Source organism: Felis catus, chromosome C1, assembly GCF_018350175.1.
Source record: "Felis catus isolate Fca126 chromosome C1, F.catus_Fca126_mat1.0, whole genome shotgun sequence".
Lineage (NCBI taxonomy): Eukaryota > Metazoa > Chordata > Mammalia > Carnivora > Felidae > Felis > Felis catus.
The window spans coordinates 184,130,027-184,143,602 of record NC_058375.1 but is presented as its reverse complement, the minus strand read 5'-3'; the positions used below and the strand labels follow the sequence as shown (position 1 = coordinate 184,143,602).

General features: G+C 38.7%; 1 protein-coding gene across 4 annotated transcripts in view; it reads right to left on the bottom strand.

The window, feature by feature from the left end:
• PLCL1 (phospholipase C like 1 (inactive)) overlaps positions 1 to 13,576 on the bottom strand; it is a 331,201-nt gene that overhangs the window by 55,620 nt on the left and 262,005 nt on the right. The gene's annotated exons all lie outside the window — the stretch shown is intronic.

Sequence of the window (13,576 nt, the reverse complement as noted above, 5' to 3'; positions counted from 1 at the left end):
CTCCAGGAGAGAATGTATGCCTTCAAATACTTGCAATCTTTTTGAGAATAAAATATAGCATTTCCAAAGTCACCTGGCCCAGCCTGTCAGAAAAAAAAAAAATGTGTGAGCATGCCCATAATCAATCCATTTCAACCAGATTCAAATTTGCCCTTTTTAAGAAAAACTCAAAAAAGTAACAGGATTGATAATTTCCTTTATTAAATCTTGATTGACATCTTACACTCATTTCCCTTGGTTTTGCTCTCAGTAGAGAACATATTCTTTGATTTTAAGAAACTATTAATTTGTGGCCAGTTTTCTTTGCAGTATTTTACTATCTCCTCAGTGTTGAGTATAAAAGGAATATAATTTCTGCATCCAAAAACACCATAGCCTCTTTGTAACAACCTGAGAAGGAAGTATCCTCTCTGTCATGGCTACCCTTCTACCTAGACTTTCAAACCCATCTCTACTGCTTCCCTCAGGAATCTGTTTCTAATGATTCCTTCTTTTTTTTTTTCCAAAAATTTCTACCTCTCTCCCGCCTTTTTCCCTTCTCCACACAACATCTCCTACTTTAAAGTAAGCAAACAAAAACAAGAATAAATATTCTATTGGCCTTTGAATGGTTGTCCTCATTAATCCTTCCTTTAAAAATTAGCCCGCATTCATTGTTTTGACTCATGCAAGACTCCACCAAGACCTTCAAAGTTTAACCTTGGCCTCATGATCAACTACACCTGGCCAACCCTTGGTCTTCATTCATTCCCAACTCAGCAGCTGACACCTCTGATCAGCCCTCCTTGATTTCTGGGACCTTGGTTTTTTCATGCTTTGCTCTTTCTCTGACTTCTGTACTACCTCTTTCTCCTTTTTTATATCCATACATGTAGGAATCCTCCCAGCTGCCTGGCCTAAGCTCTCCACTGTTTCTTTTCATCATCTCTCCTCTTAGCAATTCCATCCGTGCTTAGAGCTATGAAATTTGTATTCATGCAGATCCCTTGAAAGCCAACATCTTCAACGCTCAGCTCTCTCCTAAATTCCAGATTCATACCTCCAACGGTGTATAGCAGTGGTTTCCAAAGTAGGGAGGTACATGTACTCTGGGGCGGGGAGCACAAAATAATCCTTTGAGGTGTAAGGAGAAACAATGAGGACTTTTATTCACATTTATTTAACCCATAAAACTAGCAAGGAAATTAAGCTTTATAGATTGATCCTGCCCCCCTTGTGAAATCAAGATCAAGTATCTCTAAGGTGGGAACTGAGGTAAGACGAAGAAGGTAATTCCACATTAGGTAAGGGCTGACAACAGCACTCATTTATTAGTTTCTTCCAGAATATTTCAACTTACATATGGCTGTAAAGTAGTAGAGTAAGTACCACTTATATTTTCTTGTTCTAGATAAACTAAGCCTTCCAAATATGCATTCCTGAAAGGAAAATGAAGATTGCATAAGCACAAGCAAAAACGTGAAGATGGCAGAGCAGCTCCTCGTTCTATTCACGCCATGATTTCTTTCTCAGCAACACTGACAAGTGATAACAATGACAGTCGGATCAGATCAACATATTCAATCACACTGGAAGAGCAAAAAGATTTATTTCTATTATTCATAAGTAAAACTTTTAAAATCCAACGCTGATTTCTATTCTTGATTTCTTTTACACTGTATGAATTGGTATGTTACTGAGTTTGTATCATTTATGAATGAATAAATTCTCAAAATATTTTTACTGAGGAGTTGCTGGGCCCTCTCTATTCGGCTCTCTAGATCCCCTCTCTGCCATGCTCTGGGCTGGGGAAGTTGATCTCTGTGGGCAACATCAAGCAGGCTCCCTTGCCTCTGATTCCTGTTAGGATTGGCCAATGGGACCAACCGGCAAGGGATCAGGACAGGAGGCGGGAGGAGAGAGGTTTAGGGCAGTTACTCCTTGATCATCCCCTCCCTGCCAGACTGTGGCTCCATAGCTTCCTCTCTACAAAGCCACAGCTCCTGTCAAGTGGCCCCATTCTGGCAGGTACCATATTACTGAGTGCCAGGAATGGCTCCTTCCCCTTTTCCTTTAGGTCTGCAAGTGATGACAGCTTTCTACTGTTGCTATACCTGTGGTGCTCACCGCCCACTGATACTTTACTAACCCATACCCATACTTTTATAACCAAAGCCCTCATTTACTCATTTAGTCACCCCTTTGAGTGTGAACAAATAAGGTAGAGTTGCTTACTATCAGATAGCTGTATCTGTAATTTCCAGCATTCTCTGTCTCTTCCAGACACCCAGGTTCGGATCACCAACACACTCTGCCTCACTACATCCAGAAGGTGAGCTCCCACATTCTGTCAGTCACCAAGTCTTGCCTGACCTGCCACTTTTATCCCTTTGCTTCCTTCTTTGTCACAACACTCCTGGTTTAAGCCTTCATTCTCACTCTCTGGGCCATCTTTCAAATTTTAATTATCCTTCCAGAGGCAGCTCAAATGTTGTTATCCTCCATTTTACTTTCCCTGCCTCACCCCATTCCCACCTCTACTCCTGCCAAAAAGTGTAGATCTCCTATTTTCTCCAAATGCGCCCAAAACTCCCTTGGAGACACTCAAAGATGGCTTTGAATCCCTCTTGGCTACTGGCAGGTTCTGGTCCTTCCCACCTCACTCCCTCCAAATATCACTTCCAGAATCATCGTCCAAAAGCATAGCACTAGCTACTTCCTAGATTTGTTATTTTCTCCTTTGCCTGTTAGATGATGTAAAATTTTCTAACTCCAAGTTTGAGTCTTCTTATTTGCCTCAGCAGCCTCTTCCCCTATGGCTTCCCAATTCTCCCAGGTCCAGGTGTGGCTCACACTTCTCCAAACACACCCCACTTATTCCTCCTTCCTCAGATTTCTTTCTATTAGGGAAGTCTTCTGAATAAGCCATCTCCCTTGGTCAAAATCCCATCAGCCTCAAAACTCACTCGAGTGCCCCCCTCTTCCACTGGTGTCCTGATTTCCCTTCCTCTCCACCTCTCACCTCCAAATCCCAAGAACATTCTATTTTGTTAGTCTGTTTACAAAATGTCTTATTTTCTATATCAAGTTACAATTAACTGCTTACTTACATTATCTCTCACACTTCATTTCTCCAGTAAATTGTAATTCTAGTAGATCATTTACTCATTTACCTTTATATCCCCAGATACATCAATTCATTTATAGAATCACCTTTTCCCTATTTAACTCTGTGATCCTTATTTCTTCTACATATCGATTACCCACACATTTATACACAAGAAAGTATTTTATTATTGATCACTTCTCAAACCTATAATTGTCTTTTTGAACTCTTATCTCTCTTTTTATCTCTAGTCTTTTTTTCTAGGCTTCTCCACTTTTCTATAATCCAAGATGTTCTGAATTCCCCTTCAAATAATCCTTTTAATAGGATTATACCTATAGAAAATACACTACTCAAGTATTAGAAAATACATTTTTAAACATTATTACTTATTTAAGGTAAAATAAACCAGGACCAAAACATTCAATAAACTCTATTATTCAAGTTATCTTAAAAATCCCCCAAATAAATATTTGTTCACCCCATAGTGTAAGAAGTTTGTATTTCCCATTGTCTAACAGATCACTTTGTAGTGAGATAGTCAAGTGTGATTTAATTTTCCACACAGAATATCTCAATGAGATATTCTGGATAACCTGAAATCCTTTAGTAACAAAAGTCCTAACTATTACTCTGAAAATACTCATCATCAATATTCCCAGAACTTAATATCATTGCTCATATGGACTTTTCTCATAAGAGCTTTTGATCATTTTCTCTATGGTAACAGCTTCCATTGTATTTAGACAAATAATTTTAGGGGCGCCTGGGTGGCGCAGTCGGTTAAGCGTCCGACTTCAGCCAGGTCACGATCTCGCGGTCTGGGAGTTCGAGCCCCGCGTCGGGCTCTGGGCTGATGGCTCAGAGCCTGGAGCCTGTTTCCGATTCTGTGTCTCCCTCTCTCTCTGCTCCTCCCCCGTTCATGCTATCTCTCTCTCTGTCCCAAAAAATAAATAAACGTTGAAAAAAAAAATTTTTTTTTTTAGAAAAATAATTTTATTCTATTTTCTGCAGTCAACTTTCAGTTAGTAGTTGTAGGGAAAACAAATAAGATAGATGGCCAAAATATACCAATAATTCCAAACCAAATTTAAATCAACAACTTCAACCTCTCCCCCTGGCTTTATATCTAAGTTGTAAAGAAGGGAAAATGGTTGATTTGAGTTTAATCTCCTTCCTAGGTCTCTACAGATCCTGACAGAAATGAAATGTAAAATGCAAAAGCTAAGGAGAGAAGGTGAGAAGCATGTCCTCATAGAATCTCTTGCTGGGTAGTCAGTGTACTTATTCAGCCAAAGGTAGGTTGACTCAGTTGATAGAATCTGGCAGCATCCTGGGTTTACATGGAGGTCTCAGCCTCAGCTCCCAGTTGCCTCTGTCCGTTGTAGTAATACAAAGAGTTTTTCTTTGGTTCTGTCACATGAATATCGCCTCATGGATCTTATTTCCTTACCATGGCTTTGAATCTAAAAGAATAGAAGACTTATTCAGACAGAGATTAGCATTTCTTTAAGCATTAGATGTGTCCTAATCAGCGGTGTGCTTTCAGTTAAGACCAAAATCATTTATTTAAAATAAAAATTTTAGGGGCAACTGGGCAGCTCAGTTAGTTGAGTGTCCGAGTTCAGCTCAGGTCATGGTCTCGCAGTTCGTGAGTTCGAGCCCCACGTTGAGCTCTGTGCTGACAGCTCAGAGCCTGGAGCCTGCTTCAGATTCTGTGTCTTCCTCTCTCTTTGCCCCTCCCCCACTAGTGCTCTGTCTCTCTTTCTCTCTCAAAAATAAACATTAAAAAAGTAATAAATAATAAAATAAAATAAAAATTTTTACCAAAGGGGGATAGTAATGCTTTTACTCAGGGATGGGCTAAAGTGTCCTACCTGTGTGAATAAACTGTGCTTCCAGCTCTTCTCAATAGGGAATTTAGGGGCACCTGGGTAGTTCCATCATTTAAGCATCCAATACTTGATTTCGGCTCAGGTCGTGATCCCACAGTTCATGAGTTCAAGCCCCATGTCAGGCTCTGAGCTGACAGTGTGGAGCCTGCCTGGGATTCTCTCTCATCCCCTCTCTCTGCCCCTCCCCCACTCACACTGTCCCTCTCTTTCTCTCTCTCTTTTTCAAAATAAATTTTTAAACAACTTTTAAAAATAGGGAATTTAATTGCCTGGGATCATTGCAGAGTCAATGTAACCACTGAATGGTACTAAAAAGATCAATTTTTGTCATATCATGACTCATAAACCTTCCACAGATTCCAATTTTCTCCTGAGTATATTCAAATTCTTAGAACCACAGAACTTTATATTTACAAGTCACCTTCAGGACCATCTATCATGGACAACACCATTTTATAAGAGAAAAAATTGAGCCTACATGGGCTTTCCTAAAACCAAACAGCTGGTCAGTGAAATAGTTTAGACTAGAACCGAGGTTCATGAGGAGCAGATCTAAGCTTATAAGTTGCTTTGTGATACTGATGTTATATTAAAGTGCAGAATTTCCACTGCAAGTACAAATTTGTGATAAATGTTAATAAAGTAAAATTCACCAAGTAAAGTATCATAAAAATACATGTTTCCCTGACTACTTCTCCTTCCATGTCTAATTTGCAGCAGGCATCAACCAACATAGATATTCTTCCTGTCAAACCTAGAGAGAAATATACTCAGTGGCATCTACTGCTCTTTCAGGAAGGAGTTATCAAATTTGGAAAGTTAATCACTTAAGAATATGCCAATCTGCTCTAGACCTATTTTGTTCTCTCCTCTTAAGAAGACTGAGGGGCGTCTGGGTTCCTCAGTCAGTTAAGCCTCTGACTCCATTTTGGCTCAGATCATGATGCCCCGGTTCGTGAGTTTGAGCCCTGCGTCAGGCTCTGACTTGACAGTTTGGAGACTGCTTGGGATTTTTCCCTCTATCCCTCTCTCTCTGCACCTCCCCCGCTCAGGCTCTCTTACTCTAAGAAAGAAAGAAAGAAAGAAAGAAAGAAAGAAAGAAAGAGAAAGAAAGAAAGAAAGAGAAAGAAAGAAAGAAAAGAAAAAGAAAAAAACTTGAAATAAGACTTAAATTTTATCAAACTTGATACCTTTTAAAATCAAATATATATTTACATATATATTTGCCAACTAGAATGAACACAACTTCCTTCAATTTTTAATTTCTTTAAAAGTTTTAAATCCAATGGATTGTTAATAAATTGGCATCTGTTGATTTTAAGCAAAGTCAATCTTATTGAGACTGTTAATTTCGGTGAAACAGATACACATATAAGGCCAGAACATTTGCAAGCTTACTGGAAGTCCACTGCATTTGATGTATGCAACAAAGTATTCTCTGTCCTGGGATTAACTCTATGTTACATTTTCAAGCCTCATTCATGATGATACAGGACAAGAGAACTCACACGGAGCAGGCCAAACATTTGTCTTCACATCCATGACAGTGATAAGATCTACTTCAGGGAGCTGCTGTCTGCATAGGGGGATCATTTTACCTTTTCTTTTCTCCAGATGTTCTATTTCCATAATACAGTTGTCAGCTATATCTTGAATAATCATTAAAATGTTTGTTTTTGTCTCCACTATGATTAAATTTTAAATTTTAGTTCATTCATAAAAAAAAAATTGTCAGGTTACTAACCATTGTGAACCAACTCGAGAATTTCACTTGAGTCTTCAGAAATGCAAAGCACACTTTGAGGATGCGTGCACAATATTTCACAGAGATCTAGCCTGTGATGTAGACAGCTTATTGATTCACCTCTGAGGTCCAGTGTCCTTGGAATGCTGGTACCAAGTGGAAATGCTGTCAACCTTCAAGATGTTGACACTTCCCCCAATATGCAAAAAATGTATCAGAAGACATTGCTACACCTACAAGTAGAAGTTTCAATGCACTGAGCATATGATACCTTGTTTTTAAATAAGCAGCTCTATTTGAGCACCTACCAGCAGGTTCTACACAAATTTCACAATGAGAGAGTGATAGGAGAGTATCTGTGACTTACCTAATTTCAATTCAAATTGATTTCAATAAGTAAAACTATATTGAGAGACTGCAGACATACCACAACTTTTTCCTTTCCTGAGCCTCAATGTATCTTTGTAATAACACTGACAACCCATTATGTTCCGCTTAACTGATAACCTGGCAGCATATTGATTCCATTACAAGAGTAATTAAAGATAGCAATTAGTTCTTTTTGCTAGATTCCTGATCATGCTAACAAAACCAACTGCTCTCCAAATCATACCCCCGACTGACTTAGTAAAAGATTAAATAACCCTTGACCCATGTTCTCAAGATTGTTTTTGCTTTCTTTTATACCGTCAGAAAATCTGTTGCTCTTATCATAGTAAAGTTTTAACTTTTATGTTAATGTTAAATAATTCAGCACAGAAGTCACCTTCAGAGAATACTTTGGGCTTATTTTTCAGTTGCAATCTCCTGTAAGTATTCCACCTCTGAATGTTGTATTCAAAACATTAATTACCTAAAAGTTTTCACATTAATTTAAAACACTGAAAAAGCCCAAATATGTTAAGCAAATACTTCTTGATGATTCATGAAAAAGTAGACAGGTCAGAACATTAGAAAAGAAAAAATTCAGCTATCTGAAGAAAAAAATCATATAAAGGTTGGACAGCATTTTTCTTTTAAAATTAGTTGCAGATAGGGACTTCTCATTTGTATCTGCTACTCCTTACGAAGGTTCTATCATAACCTGAGAATGTACAAATTAAGTTGCCCATGAGTAACAAGGGCCATAGATCCTTGAATTACCTCCCCAATGCTCTGGAGTAGACCCTGGACAGAAAGGCTAGGGCTTCTTTAGAGAAGGGAGAGGTGAGTGAAAATAAAAACATTCTAGAGAGACAGAACGTTTTTCAAAAAAAAATTCTTTGCAAATAAAATTCTGTTGAGCATGGAGTAGAAATGGGAGTGGGGTGTATTACAAGTCGCTGTGAAAAGTCCATCGTATTACTTAAGTTCCTTAGACTCCATCCACTTTAGGACATAAAACATCATCTGCTCCACTATGTAGATGTTGTATGTCTCTATTCATGCCCCCCCTTTTCAAATTTTTTTAATGTTTATTTACTTTTGAGAGAGAGAGAGAGAGAGAGAGAGAGAGAGAGAGAGTGGGGAGGGGCAGAGAGGGAGACACAGAATCCAAAGCAGGCTCCCAGCTGTCAGCACAGAGCTGACACAGGGCCTGAACTCAAAAACCGTGAAATCATGACCTGAAGTCAGACACTAAACCCACTGAGCCACCCAGGCAGCCCACTGTTCCTGCCCTTGTAAGGCGTTAAGTCCTGCCTTCTCATCAGGATTTTTTATTCCTCAAGGATAGAAATTTTGATTCATACCATTTCTCCCCCTCAGCAACTTGCACAGTAACGTGTCTAAGACTTGTTTATTGAGTTGACTAATCAAAAGCTTAATGACTTATACAAAATGATATATTGAAAGAGAAAGTGTTGTTTTTTGTTGTCAAAGAGTCAAAGACCCATCATGCTTTACAAATAGCTATTTGTGCTGATAACTGTCTCTGTTTATTCGTCTCTGTATTGTACAAAATCTACTAAAGTTCTTTATAGTTGGTATGTACTGAATGTTATGAATAAATTCAATAAATGACTCTTTTCTTAATAAGGTCAATTTTGTGAGAAGTTAGGACAAAGGGCTGGACTTAGATTGATGGAGAGTGAACTAAGGCTAAGAAGGCATTCTAGGTGGTATAGAAAGGAGATACAAAGGATGGAAAATAAAAAGGAGGTGGGAAATACGTCAGCTTAACTGAAGGAGAGGGTTCAAACAGAAGGAAATGGGAAATGAGATTGGCAAAACAGCCAGCACTGGTGGGCGAAGATTTTGCAATTTAGTAAAAACTCAAAAATAGAATTTGAGAATGATTATTCCAATTGTTGAATTAGGGAAAGGTAGAGACTAAATGAGGGACTAGTCAACCTACTGAAAAATTCAGGTAGGAGAAGAAGAGAGTCTGGTAAGAACCTTGGCTAAGTCAATATAAGAAAATAGATACATGGGGCACCTGGGTAGCTCAATGGGTTAAGCATCAGACTCTTGAATTTGGCTCAGGTCATGATCCCAAGCCCCACATCAGGCTCTACACTGAGCATGGAGCCTGCTTAAGATGTTCTCTCTCTCTCTCTCTCTCTCTCTCTCTCTCTCTCTCCCTCTCTCTCTCTCTCCCTCTCTCTCTCTCTCTCTTTCTCGTTCTCTCCCTCAAAAAAGAAAAAAAGAAAATGGACACATGAGAAAAACATGAGGAAAAAAAGCAATGGATCTCATTAATATTGAATTATAAATTAAAAGACCTTATTGGAGCTAATAGAGAGAAAGCATTTGAAATGATTTAGAGGAACTGAGGATGATTGGCAAGGTGGTATCTTTTGCAGTGGTCTGGAAATGGTAAATGAATACCTAGGAAATAAGAAGATGAGCCAGTTTTTGACCTATGAAATTTTTGATGTTGGTTCTTTAGACACCCAAGAATGTTCTGTATTCAAATGTAGCAATGTGACTAGAGTAAAACATTAAGGTTGGGGCTAAAGATGGGTTTCAAAAATAATATGAAATCGACATGCATACAAATACTATTGTAGAAAGAAAAAAGTCCTATCTATTAAAACAAACTAATTTTGACAGTGTCCTACTGAAATTATAAAGTATTTTCCAATGAAATTGCCCACTGTTGCAACTTCATGTTAAATGATAAAGAACATAAGAAGATCACCAGCCACAGACTCATAGGCCTGGGATGGACCTTACCACGTCACCTGCCCTAATTGTAAGCTGCTGGAACACAGCATCTGCTTGCTATACCTTCCAGAGCATTCAAACCAGTGGCTTGCACATGGGAGGAACTCAGTCAATGTTTATAAAATTAAATATCTCCATGCTTGGCTCTAACACTGGGCAGCTCTTTAGGTAACCAATTCCATTTTTTAACAGCCCCAAGAATTAGACTATTCCTAACAACAACAACAACAACAAAACCTTACATCATTTTTATTTGTAAAACATAATTATATTGCATTAGCAACCTTAAAAGACTTGACAGCGACTCTATATTTCCTACTTCAGTGGATATTTTGTTTGTTTGTTTGTTTGTTTGTTTGTTTTCACATAGAGAGAGAGAGAGCATGAGTGGGGGAGGAGCAGAGAGAGAGGGATCGAGAGAATCCCAAGCAGGCTGCACACTGTCAGTACAGAGCTTGACACAGGACTCAGTCTCCAAACAGTAAGGTCATGACCTGAGCCAAAATCAAGAGTTGGATGCTTAACCAACTGAGCCACCCAGGAGCCCCAATTTTCTTAGAGAAAGAGAAAATCCAGAGTGGGCAAGTGAAGCTTACTCTTTCAGAGACCTGGGCAAAAAAAAATAAAAAATTAATTAATTAAAAAATCACAGTGCAATAAAGGGACAGGTCACTTAGAAGTGGTGCTCTGGCTTTCAATTATATCCTGGGAACAATTTCTGACTCTGTCCTGGTGACCACAGGACCACTGAAATGGCCATGTAGCAAGCCTAATACCAATAGCCCTCCACTGTGGATCTTTAGTTCAGGAAGGAGGCATCAATTCCACCTTCAGCTTTTAGAACCCATTCTACTTGCTTAGTTATTGATTAATAATGTTCCCAGTTTGCTTTAGTGCTTTTCAGAAGCTGTCACATCCCACCTCTGGCTGGGACATGTATTTGCTAGCAGGAAAATCACCTCTGCTTCAGCTGCCCCAAATATCAGACAGATGTTTATAGCTACATCCCTATTCAAAGTATTAAGGGGTATTGTAAACAGCATTGTTCTTAGGAAAAATTGTAATTCTTTGAGCAAACTCACCCTCAGCTAACCCAGACTTGGGGAACACTCTGTCATTAAGATCTCTTCCTTTTCCCAAGTAAAAATTTGTTGCAGGACAGGATCTGTTACGTTCACTCAAAGCCACAAATTACTGATAACCCACTGTATTATTATTCATAGCTATTTTTTTGCCATTTTAATTTTTTTTTTATAAAATTTTTTTTTCAACGTTTATTTATTTTTGGGACAGAGAGAGACAGAGCAGGAACGGGGGAGGGGCAGAGAGAGAGGGAGACACAGAATCGGAAACAGGCTCCAGGCTCTGAGCCATCAGCCCAGAGCCCGACGCGGGGCTTGAACTCACGGACCGCGAGATCGTGACCTGGCTGAAGTCGGACGCTTAACCAACTGCGCCACCCAGGCGTCCCGCCATTTTAATTTTTTTAATGTTTATTTATTTTTGGGAGAGAGAGACAGAGTGCTAGTGGGGGAGGGGCAGAGAGAGAGGGAGACACAGAATCCAAAGCAGTTTCTAGGCTCTGAGCTGTCAGCACAGAGCCCGACGCGGGCTCAGACTTGTGAACCACAAGAGCATGACCTGAACCAAAGTCGGACACTCAACTGACTGAGCCACCCAGGTGCCCCCTTTTTTTTTGGCATTTTAAAATAGAATAAAAAGTCTTAACCCAAAGGAATTGATTATAATTTTGGAATTTCAAGTACCAGATAGAAAACCTATATTTTAAATAAGATACAGAATGGGAGGGAAGGTGTCTTCTGAAATTACACCATGTAAATAAGCCTACTCTACTATGGATATATAGTAGATATATATTTGATTTCTTGATATCAACACAGATACTACAATAGAATTATAATTGCAATGTTAATACTAAAGTGACTTTTAAGACTGAATCTTTAAGACCCTCAAGAAGAAATATTTCCAAATATTAAATTAGCCAGTGTTTGATAAGGAATAGAGCCATCTCAGGTCATTAGGGAAAAGCTAAATTTAGGGGGGAAAAATCTATGCAGAGGAACTCAGGGTTAATGTTTTCTAAAATATTTTCATTTTATTTCCTGTTGATAAATAGGATAGTTTGATACACTCAGGTTGGCTTTCAGTAAATGGAGGTTACTTGTTGCCTGATTTGTTTCTTTTGATACTGAAATAAGCCAAATTTGTATCTGTTCAGAAATGACTTCAGGTCTTTTTTTATTGTAAATGTATTCTATGTTTTTTTTAGTAGTTACAACTTTTCCTCTTGGATAGCGTCTATATAATTCATTACCATTTTTGAGAAATCCAAATATTTAAGTGATTTGAGTCTAAGTTGAACATACAAGCTGTTCATTTTGGAATACGTGCCCCCCCTACCACCACCACCACCACCCAGGATTTATCTTCAGCCTTAGTCATCCAACTTTTTTTTTTATTAATAGTCTGTAAAGGATTTTTTTAGACTTTATTTTTACAAAAAGTTTTAGGTTTACATAAAAACTGAGCTGAAAGTACATAGAATTCCTATAAACGCCCTGAGCCCATCCTCATTTTCCTACTGTTAACATCTTTCTTTAATGTGGTACATTTATTATAGTTGATGAGCCAATATTGATACAGTATTATTAAAGTCCATACTTTACATTAGAGTTAACTCTGTTATACACTGTATTAATTTTGACAAATGTATAATGATATATATCCACTATTATAGTATCACATAGAATAGTTTCAGTGGGGGTGCCTGGGTGGCTCTGTTGGTGAAGCACCTGACTGTTGGTTTCAGTTGAGGTCATGATCTCACGGTTCATGAATTGGAGCCCCGCATTGAGCTCTGCACTGGCAATGCAGAGCCTGCTTGGGATTCTCCCTCTCTCTGCCCCTCCCCTGCTCGTGCTCTCTCACTTTTTGTCACAATAAATAAACTTAAAAAAAAAAAAAAAAGAATAGTTTCAGTGTCCTAAAAATCCTCTGTGCTCTACCTGTTCATCCCTCCCTCCCTCACCCCACCCTGTGGCCCATCTCCAGCCCCTTGATCTTTTTACAGTCTCCATAGTTTTGTCTTTGTCTGTAGGGGTTTTTTAACTACAAGTATAAGACAGGGAACAGTTTGGTTACAGTGGTGTCATAGAGGTAAAACAAAGGAGATTTAAAGATTTACCATAAAACCCATCAATTATGGCATCAGAACTATACTATTTCTGCCCACAATAAATGCTTCTATTTGTTTTTTATTCGGCTAACATTAATTGGCCATATAGTCCATGCCAGCACTGTTTTAGATGAGGGAGGTAACTGTAGGAAGCAACACACAGGGTCTGGGCCCTCATGGAGTATACATTCAAATTGAAGGGGAAAGGAGGGCAGAAATTCAACAAAAAGTCAAGCAAAATATCTTTCATTACTGCTAAGTAGGATGATGGAAATCTATAAGGTTATGTGACAGAGCAACAAGTGGGGACAGTTACCAGGGAAGACTTCTCTGAGGATATGACGTTTGAACTAAAAATTAAGAGCTAAGAAGCAACTATTCATGCAAGAGAAGATTCCAGGCAGAGGGAACCACAAATAAAATAACCCAGAGATGGAAACAAACTTGACCTGATTGAAGAAAGAAAGAAACCCCATGTGGCTGGGGGGAGTGAACAGAAGAAAGACTGT